The sequence below is a fragment of the Pan troglodytes genome, chromosome 5 (genome assembly GCF_028858775.2).
Source record: "Pan troglodytes isolate AG18354 chromosome 5, NHGRI_mPanTro3-v2.0_pri, whole genome shotgun sequence".
NCBI lineage: Eukaryota > Metazoa > Chordata > Mammalia > Primates > Hominidae > Pan > Pan troglodytes.
In genome coordinates, this window is record NC_072403.2 from 33,689,134 (window position 1) to 33,698,536 (window position 9,403).

A 9,403-nucleotide genomic window follows, 5' to 3' on the forward strand; every position below is an offset into this window, starting at 1 on the left:
ACTACCAGAACAATATCTAATTTCTGAGTTTCTCTGAAGGATGGCTCTAAAGGAAAGTGTGAGTTTCTTCTAAGAGAAAAGGGTACTAACCGATATAGTGGGAAAGGGCACTTTAAAATTTGCCAGGCATTTTCTTAGATAATATATATATACACACATAGATATATATATATGTGTGTATATATATATATATATATATAATTTCTTTTAATCCTTACAACTCCCTTCTATGAAGTAGGGATTATCTTTATTTAACAAATGAGGAAATCAAGATCCAGAGATTCCATGGGAAAGCCAGAATTAGGACATCTGATTGCTGAGTTCCAAAGTCCACTCTTTCAAATGCTCCTAGAGACACAAGGTCCTATGAATTTTAAAGGCAACAGAATTTAGTATGCTGTCATTTCAATCACTCTGGGAAATATGAGTATTCAGTAATGGTGTTGGGATTAGTGGTAGTCTGCTGGAACTAATGCAGAGTTGGATCTCTACCTCACATATTACACCAGAGGAAAAATGAGATCAAATAATTAAATGTAAAAAAGAATATTCTAGAAGATATAAAGTTATTTTGTGAAATGACCTCATAATGGGGAAAGGCATATCTAAGTTAAACATAAAACTTGAAGAAAAGACTGATAACTTTGGTGGTTGCATAGATACCCATTTTCACATGTCCCAAGCCACCCCAAAGTTCAAAGACAACAAACTAGACTACTTGTGATTCATGTCAAAACAAAGTTTAATCAAGCCATATTTAAAGAGACCCTACAAATCATAAGAGAAAGACCTAACAACTAAGTAGAAAAATTAGCACAGAATACTATGCATGTAACAGAAAAGGAAATACAAATGGCTTTTAAACATATAAAAAGGTGCTCAAGGACAATATAACCAGTTAAATGCAAAATAAAACTCCCTGAGGGATCATTTTCACATTTCAAACTGGAAAAAACAAGGTAAACTCTGTTGAGAAGGACTCAACCATGCTCTTCAGAGTGTGTGAGAGACAGCCCTAGCTAAGGGTTGGGCTTTTCTTGTACAATCATTTGGAAACTATGAAAATCCTGGGGAGTGGCTCTTATTTCCTGGGAGGTACCCAGAACTAGAGTTTCTTACCTGTGGCCTTCCGGTCAAATAGCCTCAGAGGTTCAATTCCTGGTGGAATTGAAAGTCCTGGAGTAGGCCATGGATGTGAGCGGTGGATATGAGGGATTTTTCCTTCTATTGGCAATCTGATAGGTTGTGGTAGAGAATCATTCACGCACTACTGCCTGTTGAGGCGATTTCTTTAGATTTGAAGACAAAAAAAGTTATTGTTAACGCAAAGGGGTAGAAAAACAAGGAAGTTACCTTCGCGTACTTTTTAAATGCTGGTATTGAAAGGAGTCGAAAACTTAACCTACCGAGAGTGGGGTTCGAACCCACGCGGGCACCAGCCCATTGGATCTTAAGTCCAACGCCTTAACCACTCGGCCATCCCGGTGACTGGGGCAAATCTTCAGGCAATCATTTTTTTATAACAACAAAGGCATTTGCACTGAGAGTTAAGGAAGTACCGAATTATTCCTGTTCTTACTGAATTGTATTAAAATATAAGGAGGATATAATAGGAAAACACAGCATGTGTTCATCAATCACTTCTCCTGAGTCTCCTCACTTGGTCAAAAATTTCCGGAGAAATTTTTGTTTGTACCTGATTTGAAAAGAAAAACAAGGGAGCGGTTGGAGGGGAAGGGTGGAGAGATGAGGGGAGGGAGTGCCCTAGTGGAAACCACAGCATTAACACCACCTACTACTTCTACTTCACTAAAGGCACTGTCCCGATTTTTTCTTCAGAGATCACTGTTTTGCCTGCTGAATTCAAACCTCCACTCCAGACACACTGATGTCATTGGAGGCATAAGGACTGGGGGCCCAAGGTTTATTATATTAAAACGAGTTTATGCTGGGGTAAATTTTAAGATCTTTAGTGGACAGAAAGGCAGTTCAAATTCTTTGATTTTAATGACAAAATGCTTTAAACTGACAATGCAACCTATCAACAAAAGGACTATATTGAGCTGTGTGTGGGCTGCACAGAAATACGCAGCCCCAGAACTCTAAGTGCTCCCGGAAAAGCTCGCAATTGTTACAACAAAGAATCCAATTCTTGTGGCTAAAGTATCTCCTGGTGGACTTATTACAAATGTGGATTCTAGAACCCCTCGTGCAATGATCCTGACTAAAGCGATTTACTATGGGTCCCAAGAATCTTAATCTTACCAAGCACCCTCAAGTAATTCTAACTTCAATAGTCTGCTAAACGGCACTCAGTGAAGGGTGCTAAAGCTGTCATGGGGAATTTAAGAACTCATGAAATAAGCTCGTAGAAAGGAAGTTTAGGGTCTGGAGGACACAGAGCTGAAATGAAATCCTGAAGTAGGGTTGGAATATAATTAATTTATGTAACAATACTGAACACCTAGTGTGTGGCGTGCCCCTTTGTTTTTCAGGTAATCAGAGGAAAGCACCACAATATGCAAAGGTTGTGTGGTCTGCAGCAGACAAGCAAAGAAAGTCAGAGAACATCTCCTCAGAATCTCATCAGCTGAGGAAACAGGAGTCCAGGTCTTATTTGTGATGCTCAGGACTGCTTGGGTCCACATCAGGATCTTTCTCTGCCTGATGAAGCCATGGAAAAGGAATGGACCCCTGAAGTCCTTTGGCTGTTGGGCTCTGGGTTCTGTCTCTGGCCAGATCAAGGTTCCATTCCTAGAAGAAGAGATACGGCCTGAGAGATTCCCGCTTCTACCAAACACTGAAGGAAATTCAGGTCTCTCGCTGCTGGGGCAAGAACTGACTTGAGGATGGGAATGGAGGTGACTGGAAGGTTCCATGAAAAGCATATCAGAGAAAGAAACCATCATAAATAGATAGACATAAAAATGTTCAGAATATTCTATTGCTGTTAGCTCTTAAACTACAGAGCAGAATCAATCAGCTGTGAAGATTTTTAAAGTACACTTATCTAGAGGGTTTAAATATCTACATGTGACAGTAAAAAAGAAAACTATTCGAAGTATATGAAGGATGGTCGGCCTCAGTGGCTCCAGCTATAATCCCAGCATTTTGGCAGGCCGAGGCGGGCAGATCACCTGAGGTCGGAAGTTGGAGACTATCCTGGCCAACATGACGAAACCCCGTCTCTAATAAAAATACAAAATTAGCTGGGCATGGTGGCGCATGCCTGTAATTCCAGCTACTCGGAAGGGTGAGGCAGGAGAGTCGCCTGAGCCGGGGAGGTGGAGGTTGCTGTGAGCCCAGATTGTGCCACTGCACTCCAGCCTAGGCGACAGAGGGAGACTCCGTCTCAAAAAAAAAAAAAAAAAAAAAAAAAAAAAAAAAAAAAATGTATATGAAGGAGAACATCCTTATACCCAGGAGCAGAAAACTTTTGAAAACTTCAAAAGCACAAACCATAAGGCAAAAAACAAAGAAGACATATTTGCTTACATTAAAATCAAGAATATAGCCACTGTAGTCTAGCTACTGGGGAGACTGAGGCAGGAGGGTTGCTTGAGCCTAGGAGTTCAGTGCCAGTCTGGCCAACATAGCAAAACCCCCACCTTTAAAAAAATCTTTTTTTTTTTTTTTTTTTTGAGACGGAGTTTCGCTCTTGTTGCCCAGGCTGGAGTGCAATGGCGCGATCTCAGCCTTCCGCAACCTCCGCCTCCCAGGTTCAAGCGATTCTCCTGCCTCAGCCTCCCGAGTAGCTGGGATTACAGGCATGTACCACCATGCCTGGCAAATTTTGTATTTTTAGTAGAGACAGGGGTTTCTCCATGTTGGTCAGGGTGGTCTCCAACTCCCGACCTCAGGTGATCCCCCCGCCTCGGCTTCCCAATGTGCTGGAATTACAGGCGTGAGCCACCGCGCCCGGCTAAAAAAAATCTTAAATTAAAAAATCAAGAATATGTAAGGTAAAGGATACAGTAGAAAAATAAATATGTAGATAGATGCACTAATGGGAGAATATGTTTGAATTGTCTCCAAAAATGGCAAGGGCTTAATATATATCAAGAAGCCATGAAAATCTGCAAGAGAAGGACAGCAAGATCAAAAGGAAATGAACAAAAGATAGGACAGGCAATTAAAGGAGAGAAATATGTCATGACTAACAAAGATTGCACAAAACCTTTAGTAATCACAGAAATAAAAAGTAAAAAGATATATCGCATTTACTGTCATTACACTGGCAAAACTAGAAGCTGAATAAAATCAATTTTTGCAGGACTAGTGATAAAAGAACCCTCCTGTCCTGCCAGTCGAAGTTTAAATTAATGAAGCCATTCTGGAGTACTTCTTATTCAAATTAAGTATATTCACATTCTATGATGTAACTGCTCTGCTCCTAGGCATAAATCTTCCCCCACCCTATCCACTGCCTCAAATCTTACACAACTACCGAGAGTACACATGTGATAAAGTTAATCACAGCCTTATTTTAGTCTTTTGAAATTGAAAGAAAATTTAATATTTATTATTGGAAAGTGGACAGGTAAACTGTTATAAATGCACACCATAGGCTATTAAGCAATATAAAAAGTAAAAGAGTAGATATACATGCAATAATGTGGATGGAACTTGAAATTATAATACTATTGAAAAAGAACACCAATAAAAGAGATATGGGTTTCTGCTTCTACCTGTGAAGAAGTCACTGTTAGGAAAATTGCGAACAACAAGAAAAATATACTGGACATAAGTATGTGAAATAACTGTTTTCAGGCATCGCCTGCTGTCAGTTTGGGACTGGGATACCTGAGAGAAGAGAAATAAATGATGCGAGTCTTACAAATGTTTTAGCTTATTGTCTAGAGTACGATCAGAAAATGTGGTCTAAAGATGAAGCCAAGGGTGTTATTGTAAGTCCTTTATTAATACCACAGAGAGACTTAAGGTGGTATCTAAACAAACCCCTGAGGTTCTTAAGGACATACCTTAAGGATCCTATAGTTTAAACAATAACTCTACAACTCTTAAGACTGTGGCCCTACTGCAGTTTTATGGGAAGCCAAAGGGAGACAAGGCATTATTTTCATGAATGTGGCTTTTGTTTTAAAAGAGATTGGCGAACTTTAAAAAAAATTTTTTTTTATTGAGGCAGAGTCTGGCTCTGTTGCCCAGGCTGGAGGGCAGTGAGTGGTTCGATCTTGGCTCACTGCACCCTCCACATCCCAGGTTCAAGTGATTCTCCTGCCTTAGCCTCCCAAGTAGCTGGGACTACCACCATACCCGGCTAATTTTTTTGTGTGTTTTTAGTAAAGAGGGGTTTTCACCAGGTTGGCCAGGCTGGTCTCAAACTCCTGGGCTCAAGTGATCCTCCTGTCTTGGCCTCCCAAAGTGCTGGGATTATGGGGGTGAACCACTGCTTCTGGCCTGGAAAACTTTTTCTTTAAAGACCCAGATAGTAAACATTTTAGGCTTTGTGGGCCATTCAGTTGATGTGGCAATTACACAAATCAGCTGTTGCAGGAAAGCAGCTACAGATAATGCTAAATGAATGAACGTGGTTATGTTCCAATAAAGCTTTATAAAAACAGATATAAGGCCAGATTTGGCCTGTGGGCTATAGTTTGTGAACCCCTGGTCTAAAGGAATAAACTTCAGTAAGTTTCATAAAGTCACATTTTTTGAAGAAAATTAGAGTATTTGAACATTGACAGTCTGGACTGAAAGGAATAAAGGACAGCATAAAATGAAAAGAATTTGGACCTCACCCCTCTTCCTCCCAGACTACTATGGGAAAGAAGTAGGCTAAGAAAACCATTCAGCTGCAAGTAAATGATATTTCTTATTAAAAGAATGGATGAATCTGAGTGTGGAATAAGATCCCAGGAGATGAACCAAAGAGCCTAGGGAGTCATTCTCAGACGGCATTACTGAGTTCCAATCAACGCACTAGCGTTATGTGCCCACTGAATTCTACAATTGCTACAGACCAGTGTGACTCTTGTTTTTTGTTTTTTGTTTCTCTTTTTCCTCTTGTTTTTGTTCTTTTTGAATAGGATTGTGTATCGAGATTATCCTATGTCTCCTCTGCCTGTAGTTGGGAGACAGGTAACTTGTATCTTAAGTACATAGATGTTCAAACTAAGTAGAACCTTATTTGAAAAAAAAAATTTTTTTTTTGAAACGGAGTCTCGCTCTGTCATCCAGGCTGGAGTGCAATGGCGCGATCTTGGCTCACTGCAAGCTCCGCCTCCCGGGTTCAAGCGATTCTCCTGCTTCAGCCTCCCGAGTAGCTGGGACTAACAGGGGCCCGCCACCACCCCTGGCTAATTTTTTGTATTTTTAGTAGAGACGGGGTTTCACCACGTTAGCCAGGATGGTCTCAATCTTCTGACCTCGTGATCCGCCCGCCTCGGCCTCCCAAAGTGCTGGGATTACAGGCGTGAGCCACCACGCCCGGCCGAAAAAATTTACCCAAGGAATTTAATCTGCACCTTTACCTGATTTTGATAACGCCATCCTAGAGGTCGAGTTCATGTTGCAAAGAAGTCAGACGTGGCCAGGGTGACTATATTTTGCATGCCGGACAGGCAGAATCATTGGGGGCCAAGTTAGAGAAAAATGTAGAGAGAGTGTTTTTCCTGTTACCACTTACCCACTGAATGAACAAATGAAATGAGAGTTCATCAGAAGGCAAATTCACTGCCAGGCATAAGAGATGTAATTGTTCTCAAAACCAAGCGAGTTTTCTACCTGGCCGCCAGAGCTTATCGTCTGGAGGTGTTCTTGACATTTAGAGCAGTTTCCTAAAGGAAAACAGTCTTCTTAATTCAGCACCTGTTCTTATTCTACAGCAAGAACATTATTCTCTGGTTTTGACTGAGATCCAGAAATGTGGTATTGTGTTACTACAAAGAAAATCACTGAGGTAGAAACATTGACAGGCTGAGGTGTAAATTTTTATAAAATAATAAATTACCCCCCCACAACACAGGTGAGGCTTCGTGGCTTAGCTGGTTAAAGCGCCTGTCTAGTAAACAGGATGATCCTGGGTTCGAATCCCAGCGAGGCCTCTTTATTTCTTCCCCTAAACTTAGGTAAATTCTTGTCACTAGTTAAACCTGACTTGGATTTATACCTAATAAAGCAGCAAACCTTGAATCTCGATGTCTGAGGCACATTGTAGAGGAACGTGGTGATGGGTTGGAAATATTTACGATGAATTAGCTAAATCTATGCCAGAGACCAACCGTCTAGAACCATCTAGAATTGAGCTGCAATTTTCTACGTTTAAATTTTTGTAGCTATTTTTCATATTTCTAAGGAACTTACAGCTTCACGTAACATTTTTGCTTTTAATACAATTCAAAAGGAAGGCAAGGAAGGAGATGAGACATACATATGGCATAAATTGAGTGTTGTGATAACTTCCTCCTTGCATGATTCTGAACTCTAGAATTTCACTGAATATATTGAAAAGTGGAGTAACATGACAACGTCTTGAGAGGATAAGAAGAATGATTAGTGAAACACCAAAAGAAAACACAAACAAAAACAAAAAACCTAACAAGAGGCTGGAAGCAAATGGGGCCTGAAGTTGTGGATCATTTATTAGACAGATAAAAATAAAATGATGGAAAAAAATTAATCAAACCCTGGATACAGTGTTATGTTTTAGCTGCTCTTTAAAGAAAAAAAAATTATCAATTATATCTTCAAAGTATCACATTCTACAAATGCCTTCCCTCATAACATTCCTTGTTGCAGTATTGCGCTCAGCTTTTTGCTTCTCCCTGTAAGGAATGATTACATTGGATGATTACTCCTTTGTGAGCATTTAGGAGAAAAACCAGTTACGTAATTTATGAGTGCAGTGCAAAATGGAAATGTTCCTTGTTTAAGAAAATTAGGAATTTCAAACCAGCAATAGCAGAGCATTAAATCAAGTGCCTGGCCTTGTGCAAATGCGTAGGTCGCATGCCCATGAAGACAGTCGTGACTGGGAAGACGGTCCTGATTGGGAATGTGGTTATTTGTCAAAAGACTGGATTTTAGAGACACCTTGAAATGGAGTGAAATCTAAAGTGATAGTCAATGATATCAAGTACAGCTAGAAGGCTTGAGCACTTAAAAGTACTAACCAGAGGTGAGGCGCGGTGGCTCACGCCTCTAATCCCAGCACTTCGGGAAGCTGAGGTGGGCGGATCACAAGGTCAGGAGGGTGAGAGCAGCCTGGCCAATATAGTGAAACCCCGTCTCCACTAAAAATACAAAAAGTAGCCAGGCGTGGTGGCGCACGCCTGTAGTCTCAGCTACTTGGGAGGCTGAGGCAGGAGAATTGCTTGAACCCAGGAGGTGGAGGTTACAGCCACTGCACCCCAGCCTGGGCAACAGAGCGAGACTCTGTCTCAAAAAAAAAAAAAAAAAAAAAAAGTACTAAGCAGGGAAATGTTCCAGTATAAAAAGAATTTTGAAAGTCATGCTTTTATTAGTCTTCTCTAACAAAGTAACATTTCTTATACAATTCAAGTTACTCTTTTCTCAGGCAACTCCACCTCCTTCCAAATCCCATCAAATGGCACCAGCCTGGGATCTTTCAACATAGATATATGCTCCTTCTTCCTTTAGCCTCCTGTTGTCTTTGGGCTCCCACGGGGCTCCCTCTTCTCTAAATCTGGTGTAGGAAGAGAGCAAGTCGTATTCGTAGTACTGAGTTACACAGCGTAAACTACTTACAGGCGTATAGTCATTTATTCGAATGGACGGGGTTCTAAGAGCGGGAGTCCTAAAAACGGTCGCTGTAAATTTTAGGAAGACAAGCGGTCGCTTTAAGTTTTAGGAAGACAAAATTGAGGACAATATAATGTTCCCGCCCGGTTTTGAACCGGGGACTTTTCGCGTGTGAGGCTAACGTAATAACCACTACACTACGGAAACCCCTAACTCGTATCATAGAAACCCCTAAGAGAAGGAACTATCCTGCTGGACCTAATCAGGAATTCACTATTAATCATCCCGCCTTCCTAGAAATTTGTTTTCTTTCTATTCAAGTCAGTGTCTACAATCGCATTTTAAAACTGCTACAAAACAAGCACCACATCGAGATTAGGAAATATCCAAAACCCAGAAATTGCTAAGTATTTGAGTTCTATGAGCCTTATACTAAAACTATAACCTCCATAAGATAAATCTCAAACATCTTGGCTCTGACCAGATTTGACGTTTACTTACTTGACGTGATGACTGGAATTTGTCCTTCTGCTTACCTCAGAATTCCTTCTCACTCTCTCACCTAGCGTCAAAATCGTTGCAAAATTCTACTGAGCTTACATTCAGACTTTATAAAATGTCCTTCTCCTCTGTTGTTGATAGGTCCCTCGTTCAGGCCCTTCATATCTGTTCTTCACGA

At 40.7% G+C, this 9,403-nt stretch overlaps 3 non-coding genes across 3 annotated transcripts; 1 reads left to right on the forward strand and 2 right to left on the reverse strand.

The window, feature by feature from the left end:
• Positions 1 to 1,403: 1,403 nt before the first annotated feature.
• TRNAL-UAA (transfer RNA leucine (anticodon UAA)) lies at positions 1,404 to 1,486 on the reverse strand. The gene has a single exon. It is a non-coding gene; the product is annotated as a tRNA-Leu (tRNA).
• Positions 1,487 to 6,992: 5,506 nt separating this feature from the next.
• TRNAT-AGU (transfer RNA threonine (anticodon AGU)) lies at positions 6,993 to 7,067 on the forward strand. The gene has a single exon. It is a non-coding gene; the product is annotated as a tRNA-Thr (tRNA).
• A 1,791-nt stretch (positions 7,068 to 8,858) lies between these two features.
• Positions 8,859 to 8,931, reverse strand: TRNAV-CAC (transfer RNA valine (anticodon CAC)). The gene has a single exon. It is a non-coding gene; the product is annotated as a tRNA-Val (tRNA).
• Positions 8,932 to 9,403: the final 472 nt, after the last annotated feature.